This window comes from Tursiops truncatus, chromosome 2 (genome assembly GCF_011762595.2).
Source record: "Tursiops truncatus isolate mTurTru1 chromosome 2, mTurTru1.mat.Y, whole genome shotgun sequence".
Lineage (NCBI taxonomy): Eukaryota > Metazoa > Chordata > Mammalia > Artiodactyla > Delphinidae > Tursiops > Tursiops truncatus.
Genome location: NC_047035.1, coordinates 162,020,632 through 162,032,567, shown reverse-complemented (window position 1 = coordinate 162,032,567; position 11,936 = coordinate 162,020,632). Strand labels below are relative to the sequence as shown.

Here is an 11,936-nt window from a genome sequence, read left to right as displayed (position 1 = left end):
ACAGTGTTGGTCTTTATCCAAAGAGCAATGAGAAGTTAAAGGTTTTTAAGCAGCGAAATACAATGATTAAAGTTGAGATTTTAAAAGCCCACCTTTCTGCCGTGTGGAGAATAAATCAGAGGGGGAGAAGAGGAGAGAAGGGAAGAGAATCTGATTAGTAGGCAGTGGCAATAGTCAGGCAATGTGGTTACACTAGGCTGGTAGCAGTGGCAAATGAAATAGAAGAGAAAGGCAACTTGCTTTAGTTCACCAGAGTGTCCCGGAAACCAATGCTGTGACACCACTGCAGGAAAGTTGGACAATTTTCTATATAAATGTCATTCCACACTTACTATGGCAGCATACAAGGGAAATGAAACAGGCTTGGTATAAAAATGTCTAATTTAGGTGGTGGCTATAGCACATTCTAGATGTATGACCGCAGGCAAGTTATTTAAACATTGTGACCCCCAGTTTCCCCATGTGTTCCGTGAGTTTACTAACACCTGTTCACGGAGCTGTTGGAAGGTGTAGTAGGCACTGCTGATCGTCCCCCAATATCTATTTCCTCTTCCTTCAGAGTAGAATAGATTCTGGCTGAGCCAATGGCCATCAAAAAGAGAATAAGTTTCCTGGGCTCTTTGCACTTAGATACGGCCGTGTGACAAAGTCCTGACCAACAGGACCCAAGAGGAGAGCTGGGTGCTGGTGTCCACAGACCTTCCCGAAGAGAGACGCGGCACCTGCTCTTCGCCCTTCTCTCTTCTTTCCTTCTCTCCTTCCGTCTGGAAGGAAATACGTCCTTGGACCATGAGGGTAAGGGCAACCCCTTAAGGATCATGGAATTGTGAGCGAGAAGACGCTTGATCCCTGAAGAATCCAAGAAGACCCACAGGCCTGAATCTTGTTTTCCTGTTTTGTTGCTGTTTGTTGGTTTTGCTACCAGAGAAAGACTTTCTGGTGATCTAGCTTTGTCATACCTGTTACCTAAAGATTAGAAGATGTAACATATGTGAAATGCCCAGACATTGTAAGCCATCACTAATATTTTTGTCTCCCACCAAAAAAAAAAAAAAAAAAAAAAAAATCCTTTATAATTCTGCCCTTCCGTTCTGGAGAATTTAATTGTATTCTTAAATTTTTTTTTTCCTTAGACTCTGGCAAACTGGAATCTATCCAGGAGAAACTTCTCAAGGTAGTGAGCCTGGAAACCACATGACACAGGGAACAGTTAATTACAGGACTTGTTTTGCATTTGCTATTTTTAAAGGAAGTGTGCCTTTGACTGGAGCTTGGGAATCTCAGGTGAGTGGGATCCTGTAGTTTCATCTGTTCCCACGGGACTGGAACTGGCTTGTCCACGGCATGGCTGGAGGTCAGAGCTGGAGCTCTTACGAGGGAACGGCGGGGGGGGGGGGGGGGGGCGGGGGGGTTTGGAAGGGTGCTGAGGTGGTCTGCAATCGTCTGCATACCCACAGCCCGGGTGAGGGGTGAGGCCCCGGGAGGATCGTTATGTAGAGGGCCCCTGCCCGCCAATCTCTACCCTGATCAGACCGGCGGTTTTCTCCGTGTCTCCCAGGGGGACAGGGGTCTGTGAATGTATCTCAGGGGCTGCCACGGAGGTGAGGCAGGATTAGTGGCTTAGAGGTTTTGGAAATCTACATGTAGAAAGTCATTCTGAGGACTTGAAACCTGAAGTGGAGACTAAGAATGAAGCCTCAGTGATTCCCATTCAACCTGTTCCGTCATCTGTTCTCCAACGTGCCAAGTCGATCTGAAGTCACTTCCAACGTACAGCCGGCCTCCTTCAGAAAGGAGCCAGAGCTACAAACAAAGTTTAAGTGAAAATGCTGAGCATAAATAGAAGAGTCCATCTAAGGAAACACATAAGCTACGTTGCTAAGTGCACATCTGGGTCCGCATAAAAGGAAACTGGTAGGGAATCAAGCATAGCGATGGCTCTGTGTTGATGTCAGCGGTAATACTTCACCACAGGGGTTGGAACAGTTGAAAGGAGGTTCAAATGAATCATTTGCAAGTGAGTGTCTTCTAGGTTTATTCTTATTCAAGTGACAGATGCCCCTGTGATGACCTCGCACTTTGATGGGCCCTTCACAGTTTGCCGGAGTAGCTGGAACATCAACCTGCGTGTGTCCCTAGGAAATTTCTTTCCCTTCCGTTCTTCCCTTACATCGTGTGATCCGGCCGTTCGAAGTGACTTGCAACGATCAGAGGGAGACATGGTCTCCCACCCCTGCTTGCTTTCTGCTCTCAAATCCTGTCCACCCCGCCCCTGCCCCCCCCCCCCCCCACACTTAGCACTCGTCTGTCATCGTACTTGTCACTGTAAAGTCTGTCTTCTTCTCTGTCTTCCCCACTAGGCTCAGACAGCTTTCAGCTACTTTTTTTTTTTTTTTTAATTTAACCACTTTATCCCACTCATAGCCTGGCACCCAGAAGGTGCGTGAAAATGTTTCTTGACAAGCTGAGTTAATTCTCCGCCCATCAGCCATTGTCATGAAGCCTGAGTATCCTGTACCCTCAGAGGCTTCTGCTCACTGCGAGGGGCAGCCATATAAATCCAGCAAAAGCCTCGGGAGCTACTGCAGTGCTCCAGCTGCCCCCCAGCTGCTTAGTGTACAGCTGATTTGTCAGACAGGCAGCCAAGTGTAGTAAACTCCCAGGAAGTGGGGCACTTTCAGCTGGTCCCCAACTTGCTGTGTGACTTGGAGCAAGTCTCCTAACCTTTTGGTGCCTTACTTTCCAGACCCTTTCATGGCCAACCACATAGTAAGTCTCATAATAAGTCAGGGAGGGCGCACAGCAGTCTAGCTATGTAGAATATTATGAAGGAAGCATGAAGGGTACAAATAAACATAGGCGTGGAGGGGCACGCTTCTTCTCTGGTCTCATGTGGAGGAAGTTCCATTTGGAGGAACCCATTAGAGAACCACGTCTGGTCTTTCCTTGCTTTCCTCTTGTGCCCTGCCGGGGCGTTGGAAGGATTCCTCTTCCTGGGAGAAGGTACAGGACATGCTCAGCCCCGCCCCTTCTCTTCTGAGCCAGGGTTCCTGCAGGGGGTGTGGCTTCTGGTGTGTCCCTCCACACCAGTCTGCCGGCCCCCTGAGGTAGGGGCTTGGGGCAGTTAGCGGTTAGGTGGGTGCTAAGGACTGAATATTTGTGTCCACTCCCCTTTCCCCCAATTCATATGCTGAAACCCTAATCCCCAATGTGATGGAATTTGGAGGTGGGACCTTTGGGAGGTGATTAGGGTTAAATTAGGTCATGAGGGTAGGGGCCCTAAGATGGGATTCGTGCCTTTATAAAAAGAGGAAGATTTCTCTGTCTGCATGCACACACACCAAGGAATGACCATAAAGGAGGAAACTGGGAAGAGAGCCCTCACCGAGTACCTGACCTGCTGACACCCTGTTCTCAGACCCTGACCTCAGGCCCCCGTTTCTAGTCCAAGCTCTAATGCTCACTGCCTTGGCTGTCCTTGCCAGGTCCAGTGGCTTTTCTGGCCCTCCATTTTTCAACTTTAAAATGCAGGTGTTGGACTAGGTCTTTCTAAAAGCTTATGAATCCATGGTTGGAATCCACCCAAAGAATGTTCCAGATGGACAGGGAGTCTTGTATCTCTTCGTAACTGACAGAGACTCTTAGTCAACTATTCAATGTCCATTCACTCTTCTTTCTTTAGTAAGAAAGCCCAGTTTTTATTGGCTGGGAATGAAAAGATAGAAGCCTGGCTTCTCTTGAAGCTAGGAAACTTTGTGTAGAAGGTCTGAGAAGGCTTCTTAAGGAGGCAACAGACAGCTCTTAGGTCTTCTTTTGCCCATCTGCCTTCCTCCTGCTTCCTTGGAATGTGGAAATACTAGCTGGAGCCCCAGCAGCCAGCAAGGACCAAGAAACCCTGTTCACAGTGGAAGCCAATGCAATGGTCGGTAGAAAGATAGAAGGATCCTGGGCTGTTGATGACACGATAGAACTCACACAAGCCCTAAAGTGCCTACCTCTAGATTTCTTTACGAAAATGAACAAAGAAGTCACTGTCTTTCTGGTCTTTGTTGCCAGTAATTGAATGAAGTTTCTAACTAATACAACTCATTGGGCTTCCTCTCATAAATGACAACTCAGTTCAACAGGATGGAGAGTCTAAACCTGCAGAACCGTATCGTCCACATAGCTCGTCTTAGAACAGAAAGGTTTAATTTGCATCCCCAAACCTATGTCCTGAATGGTGGGAGACAATGAAATCCTCCTTTGCTTTTGGATGCCAGTGGCATTTCCTTATAGAACCAGAGATTCTCAGTTTCAGTTGACCCTGGCTGTTAGTTAAATATTTCAATCAGCCCAACGCGAATGTTTTTGCAGACATCTCTAATAGTTAACAACTGTGGAGCCAAAGAAAACCTGTTGGCCAAAAATTCTTTCAGGCTGACAAAACGTACTCATCCCTGCCAAATATGAAATAACACTGAGTCATTTTCGATGAGCACTATAAAGCATTGCAGTCAGTACTTCATGTGTTTTGCACCCTTGTGAAGTAAGTAGTGACAGGAAAATAGATATTCAGCTAAATCAAGCAAGTGACATTCCTCTTTAAGCATCTCAAGACACTTTTACAAAGCTCCCAGATGTAATAAAGGGAAGGCTTTCCATGAAGAGCGCCGTAAATGTTTCTTCCACATGGCTCTTGATGGTAACTGTGGCATGGTGAGCAGCCATCTGGACTGGGAACTGGGAGTCCTGGACTTGAACTTCAGTTTTTCCAAGTAGCAGCATGACTCTGGAGAAGGCATTTAGGATCTCTGAGCCTCCGTCTCCTTCACTGTAGGATTGGGATCATGCTGTTTATCTCATAAGCCTGTCGTAAGGACTGAGAATCTGAAATCCCTGGCCAGGGCTCAGTGGAGACGGAGACGCTATTGAATGAACATTATGTTGAATCTGAGTCTTACGTCACTAGATTGGGTATCTGGAATCCCGCATGTCATCCTAGAGCATTTGAAGTATTGATTGCATATGTTAAAGTGCAGTCAGACTTCGCCAAGACATTCGATGTTGAAATAAATTAAACTCCCTCGCCGTTGCTGGGTGAAGGAAGTAACTGATAGTGTTTGGGTGATTGTGACCCAGTGGGGCTCTGGGGAGGACCCACTGATGGCTGCAAATGGGGCGAGTGTGGCTAATAGTGTGAAGGACAGCATTGGAATTAAATATAAAGTTGGACGAGTTTAATAACGAGCAAGAGAGTGTAACTCGTTTTGGGAGGGAAAGCCAGAGCCCCGTTGTCTGATAGGAGGGCTGGCTTATTTGCACAGAGAGGTGACTACTGATCGTGGCAGCTCAGCGGGGCCTGTGGCAGTCAGCGCAGGTAACAGGCTTCCTCCGTGTCCCACTTGGGAATCTCTGTGGAAGAAGTTCCAGGTGAAAACAGAAGCTCCAGGGGAGCAGTGAGCCTTTACATGGTGAGCTGCTCCCTCCCACCGGATGTTCTCATGTGATGTTAAAAACAACCCTGGTGTGCAGCCAGGGCAGGTAGTCTGGTCAGGAAAAGAGAAGTTAAATGGTGGAGTTTTTGAAGCTGAGATTAGAACCCAGTGGGAACTTGGGTCTATTATGAAATTAAGAGACAACAGCATCGTACTGCGCACATAGCTGGCAACAGTAATGGTCTTATTGATACTGCTGACAAAGGGGATTGGGCCTGGGGTTCTTCAGCCTGGAAATGAGGCTGAAACTCGGCCCCTGTGCACCAGTGCCAAATGGAATCCTGGAGACCGAGTTTTGAGTGAAGTAGAAAAGAAGAGCTTTATTGCTTTGCCAGGCAAAGGGGGACACAGGGACCTAATGCCCTCAAAACTGTGTGTCCCAACCCGGAGGGATTTGGTGAGGAGTTTTGTAACAGTGGTTCAAGGGTGGGGTTGCTGAGAAGTATCAGGGTGAGTGCAGGGCCTGCACTCCTTCAATCTGGCCTTTCATCTGGTGGTCTTCTGAGGAGCTTCTGTGGTTCTCCAGGTTATCAAACTGTGCCCTTCTCTCTGGAATGAAGAATGCTTCATCAGGTAGTCAACATCGTCCATTTGTTGGGGGTTTTAGTTCTGTAGAAGAGCTCAAAGATATTGTCATGTATCCCCCTTGAGGTAGAACCAGGATCCTGCCCCAAGGCTGCGCTACTGCTTCTTGGCGGCTCCTCCCTTGTCTCTGCATCCCCTCCCTTCCCTGATTAGCAGCTGTTTGAACCTGTCCTCTGGAACTCAGGGAAGGTCATGGAGGCTGAAGCCTATTCCCTACAAACAAGAAATGGGGGACACAGAAAGGCTTCCGTGCCCAGGAGCCCCACAGGGTCCTGCTGGGTTTCAGAGATTAGGGCATTCTTAGGACTCAGTTGTGCTCTTTAAGGACACGTGGAAGAAGCCAGCCAGCTGCTTTCCATCTTTTCTGAGGACAAATCAAGAGGAAATTGGTTTCAGCCACATGTGGAATCTGTCCATTCATCCTGAAATGAGCTTTCTCCTTAGGGAAAAAAAAAAGGCCTCAGGATGCAAGCTCTGCAAAATCAGTCAATGAAATAATCAAATCAATGGCGGCAATAATATGTTCAAATAGAAGCTAACACAATGTGTACTGTGGAAACAGCGTGTTTGCATCACGCTCAGCTCAGGTGAGGAAAGATGTTAAAATGGGCGTTCTCATCTATACCCGGTTTGCTCTCAGCCCACCTCCCCCAGCTCCTAATGACGACTGAGGGACTGGACGTCTTCTATATACATCACCTGCCTCCAGGGAAGGACACCGTTTACAGGGATGATTCACAGCCGGGCCTCTGAGCGCTTTGTGGCCATAATTAACCCCTGTGACCCTGAGGCACTGACACTCAGCTGGGAGCAACAGACAGCAGGCCCTGCGCTCGTGATGCAACAGCCCACTTTGTTCACCGTCCTTTTGCTTTTTCTCAGATCTCTGGACTCTTGCAGCCCTCTGTGATCCTTCTCTCCTTTTTCTTCCACCTTGGCCAGTTTGCTCAACATTTCCCCCTTCCTCTCTTAGTCCCACAGTGCCCTCGTGGTCAGTGCTTCACAAATGATGATTTCCTGGGGAGCTGGTTCAGATTCTGAATAAGCAGGTCTGGGCAGGGCCTGAGACTCTGCATTCCTAAGAAGCTCCCAGGTGTTGCTGCCGCTGCTGGTGGTCTATGAGCTACACTTTTAGTTGCAAGGATCTAAAATCCCCCTGCTTGGAAGGAGAGCCTGGTACCCTGCCCTGCATCCTCCTGGCCCGTTCAGAGGGTGTGACCCAAGGCTCTTGTGTGGCAGGAATGTAGGAACAGAGTGAGACCAAGTCAGAGCAACAGAAACCTTCCTCCTGAGATGGGCTGAGCACTGAAGGAAGTGAAGAAATATCTCATCATGAGAAACTTTCAAATTTGCCTCTGTCTTCTGCTGTTGAGGTAGGTGTTGACCTTGGACTCACCTAAAGATAAGTGCAGGGAAGGAAATTACACCTGGAAGGTTCTTGGAGCCTTTACGTTGTGGGACCCAGGAAAGAATGGAGGAGAGAACCGAATCTCAAGTGAGTGAATCATTGTTTGGTCTTCCTAGGTTTTTATTTATTTATTTTTTTAGCCAAATGCCAAAAATTCTAAACCACAGTAACATTTTTGAACATTTTCAAAGCAAAGCTCTAGCAGGGATACCTTCCATGTACACATAGACTTCATCATTATAATGATTTTCCTGTTCTATGTGCAATGAGCCAAGAGAGAGTCTTCAAAAATCTTTTTTTTTTAAACCCAAAATGCATTTTCCCCCTGAAATAGTCATTTAAGTAATCCAACTACCCACCCCAGGCTCATGATAAATTATTTAGATAATTGCTTTAATTCTCTGCTTCATTTTGCTAATGTAGATCTGGCCTTATAGATTTATTGCCAGCTTCATGTTTTTCAGGGAACAAGAATTATTTCATTTATTTTTATTTTTTATTTTTTTGCGGTACACGGGCCTCTCACTGCTGTGGCCTCTCCCGTTGTGGAGCACAGGCTCCGGACGCGCAGGCTCAGCGGCCATGGCTCACGGGCCCAGACGCTCCATGGCATGTGGGATCCTCCCAGACCGGGGCACGATCCCGTGTCCCCTGCATTGGCAGGCGGACTCTCATCCACTGCGCCACCAGGAAAGCCCGAACAAGAATTATTAAAGGGTTGGTTGTTTCATTGAGGTTTACTGCTGAGGTATTAGAAATAACTCTATGTCCTCATGTCCTGCAGTTAGAATTGTGTGTGTGTGTAAGTCTGATTATCAGATGCCTTAGAGATAACTCCCATGGCGGTGGGTGATGAGGGAGAGAAATCTCTAAGATCATTGGATAAAAGTTCCCGTACGAAGCTCTAAATATTATTGCTATTAAATACTGTATTTCAATTAGACTGTCACACTTAGTCTTCCAAAAAGCAATGTAATATATAAGTACATTTTCCCATAACTTTGCTAAACATGATACAGAAGGAATGTTTCCTTCAATGCGACGTGATGCCTAGTAAATACCTAGTAAATACAGCCATGCGTCTCCACTGAAGATGTTCCGACCACGGACTGACTCGTCTTCGTTCTGTTAACTTGGGTGATTTGATGTGACTGTAGCTGGAGGCCATTTGATTGGCGGCTGTAGAGAGGAGGAGAGCGCACAGAACCCGCGCAGGGGTGGTGCCCCAGGCGGCTTGATGATGATAAAAGGGACGGTGATATAAGGAGCCCATGTTTAAAAAATCCTGGTGGCATCTTAGGTCCCCGAGTGAGAGAAATAAGAAACATAACAGAAGCTCAAGGACATTGCAAGACAAAGCATACAGTAGAATTATGGGCAAAGGAAAAGAAAGAATATACATTTGAGAAACTGTTTAGGGAGTTTGAATAAGGCTACAACACGTGTATCTAGCCTGATTCCATTTTGTCCCCAGACAGTCAGGCAAAGTGGTAGGAAGTGAGTCAGCTTTACTTCTTTCTAACGTTCCATGGGTGGGGCTCCCTCCCTGAAACACACAACCCAGGATTTCTGCATAGGAGGGGCAAGGACCTTCTAAGCTCTTAAGCTCAACACTGTTTAAACAGGCACTTAAAAAAAATTAAACAAACTCTTTTTTTATTAAAGAAACTCTATTATTAGAACCAACAACACCCTGCAGAAATTGTAGTCATTGCCATTTCCTCTACCATGTGCTATTTTGAAGGTCTCAGTGTCCTTTGCTGGACAATTTATTATGAAACCTAACCATCAGTGCCTGAAATTTTCTTTTACCTTCAGTGACTTCCACCTTGTGGGCCTTGAAACACTCTGGCTGGTGAAGCTGAACTTTTCCAGGCTCACTGAATTTCTTGTGTGAGGAAGGCAAAGCAGACAGCTGCCTTCTAAAATATCCCATAACGCCTCAAATATTTTCTAGGTGCCGGCCCTGGCCTGGAGTCCTTTAGAAGGATTCCAACCTCACCCCATTATCCAAATTATTTAATTTGAATGACGCTCAATACAGCGCTGTGGTGAGCATTTTTCTTCTTGTTTAAAGTCATTGATAAGCTGCTGATGTGTTCATGAGGATGCAAAAGCCGGGTTTGCTTCTTTGTCATCCTTTCCGCTGCCACTGCCATGAGCAGCTGTCACTTTGGAATCTGAGAGCCATGTTGGACTTTGATCACAACTTTGCCTCTTGGACTAATTTTTTTTTTTTTTTTTTTTTCCTTCTGATCTTTGCTTCATTCACCCAATTGCCTAATCCAGAAAACTGGACACTGTTCTGGACTTGTGGCTCCTTTTCCCCCGCATCTAATGGTTCACATGGAGAAGCTAGTTCTTTCTTTCCCTAATCACGTCCTACTTATGTCATTTCTCTCTGAGGAAACCTACTGCCTTTTGGATGAAGCCGTCTTCATGGGTCCCCTCATGATCTGACGACCTCTCCTCCTTCAGCCCTCTCCTCCTGCCGTGCGTGTACAAATCCTATAGGCCTTGCTTTTTAGGTGACACCTTCCCCTCGAGGCTTGCCCTACACACAAGCGTTCTGCTACCATGCAGCTGGACCATGTGGCAAAGCCCACCTCCACCCAGCTCTGTCTGAACCTGGAGCCCTTGTTTCATCCACCATGTCTTTCTTCCTCTCCAAAGAAGTCAAGCCTTGGGCTTTGTCCTCTCTGGAGCTTGCCCAAGGAGGACAGAAAAATTTTGCTTCTCTCAATCCTGGCAGGGCCTTTCTTCTCTTTTATTGTCGTCTACATCAATGGCCATGAAAATGGGATTTAAAACAATCCTATTCTTTCATCTGTTTGCTCTTACTCATGGTAACCCCTGTTTCTGTTGACATTCACGGACTCCCCCATTTACTCTACAAACCAAAGAATCAGTAGCCTGGCCCTTGAAGTTGTGATGCCTGGGCCCTTCATGACCCAATCTTGCTTAGCAAATACTAACAGTATGTCTTATACATGTAACCGATGAGTCAGGCCTATTGTTTGTGGCATCTGGCTAGGTTAGTGTTTCCCAAACCAGTATGCTAAGGAATTGTTATCATCTCAAGCAAAATTTCATGAAAAAACATCTCTGTTCAAACATATCCAGCAGGAATGGTACACTGTACATACCTCTACACCTCTCTAGAAGGTGTTTATAGTACAGGAATTCCTCTAGATTGGAAACCAGTTTAATAGGGAGTTTAACTGTTTGTCCCAAGATGAGATAGCTAGTTAATGGGGAGGCCGATAAGAGAACCAGATGTTCTGTAACTATTACTACAGCTGTTTATACAGATCAGGCCACCGTAGCCCCGAATCTTCCTGGCTAGAGATGGCAGACATTTGGAAGATGCGGTCACCCTTCCAGACCACAGGAGTCTAGGGCAGGCAAGACAGACACTGTGGCATACTAAGCCAGTTACTTAAAACATCATAATCTAGTGAACAGAGAAAGATCATTTGGGAGCCCAGTCTCTGGATAATGGCTCTTGATACCAAATCAAGTTCCCTGGCTAAGACTGCATCTCAAAACGGAATTACTTTGAGTTTCCTTCAGCTGTGTTCTCCAAGTAATCACATTTAAAAGAAGACATAATAAGCCAGGCACTCATCCCATAGGAGGGCATGTTGAGATTTGAGAATCTATTTCCATTCCCCGTAACCCATTCCCGCCATTTCACACTTGGCAGGCAGATGCCATGCATTAAGCAGCTATTTCCTGGAGGATGGTTTGCGTTACCAGTCGTCCTGCTGCCTTACCGAGTTTCAGGACTGTACAGGACTTGGAAGCACTGTTAATGCCCGCCAATTTGATTTTCTAGTACAGGAAGGTCATAAATCAGAAAGTAGGTGCTGGGCTTCCCTGGTGGCGCAGTGGTTGAGGGTCCGCCTGCCGATGCAGGGGACACGGGTTCGTGCCCCGGTCTAGGAAGATCCCACATGCCGCGGAGCGTCTGGGCCCGTGAGCCATGGCCGCTGAGCCTGCGCGTCCGGAGCCTGTGCTCCGCAACGGGAGAGGACACAACAGTGAAGGGCCCACGGACCGCAAAAAAAAAAAGTAGGTGCTTATGACCGTAATAAAATATGGGCATATAGATAGATAGATAGATAGATAGATATCCCAAGCAAACATTAGGGTAGATTAAAAATTATGAAAAATGTAGTTTTGCAAATGTGTTTTTGCCACAACTGGCAATTTAGTTAAATGTCTTTGAAGTAGGCTCTGTAGTCCAGTCAAAAGGAGATTTTGAAATTTGAAGAGAAGTGATTCATATATTTTTGCTGTCAAGTTTTTAGGTTGTCTCATACTGAGACTATGGGGCTTGTAGTGACATGAAAACTGTCACTTGTAGTGACTTGACAGAACATAGGAGTGGGTGAATCGTGCCCAGGTGCAGGACAGATATGTATATACACTGCAGGTAAGGAGGTGAGAAATTTACCTTTACT

The 11,936-nt window shown here is 46.5% G+C and overlaps 1 long non-coding RNA gene across 3 annotated transcripts in view; it reads left to right on the top strand.

The window, feature by feature from the left end:
* Window positions 1–11,936, top strand: part of LOC109549634 (uncharacterized) — a 259,103-nt gene that overhangs the window by 1,863 nt on the left and 245,304 nt on the right. For 2 of the 3 annotated variants that reach the window (XR_012330407.1, XR_012330409.1), the window contains exons 2-3: window positions 1,134–1,284; window positions 7,302–7,435. This is a non-coding gene — a long non-coding RNA (uncharacterized lncRNA). The remainder of the gene's footprint in view (window positions 1–1,133; window positions 1,285–7,301; window positions 7,436–11,936) is intronic. The other variant, XR_012330408.1, reaches the window with a different exon arrangement.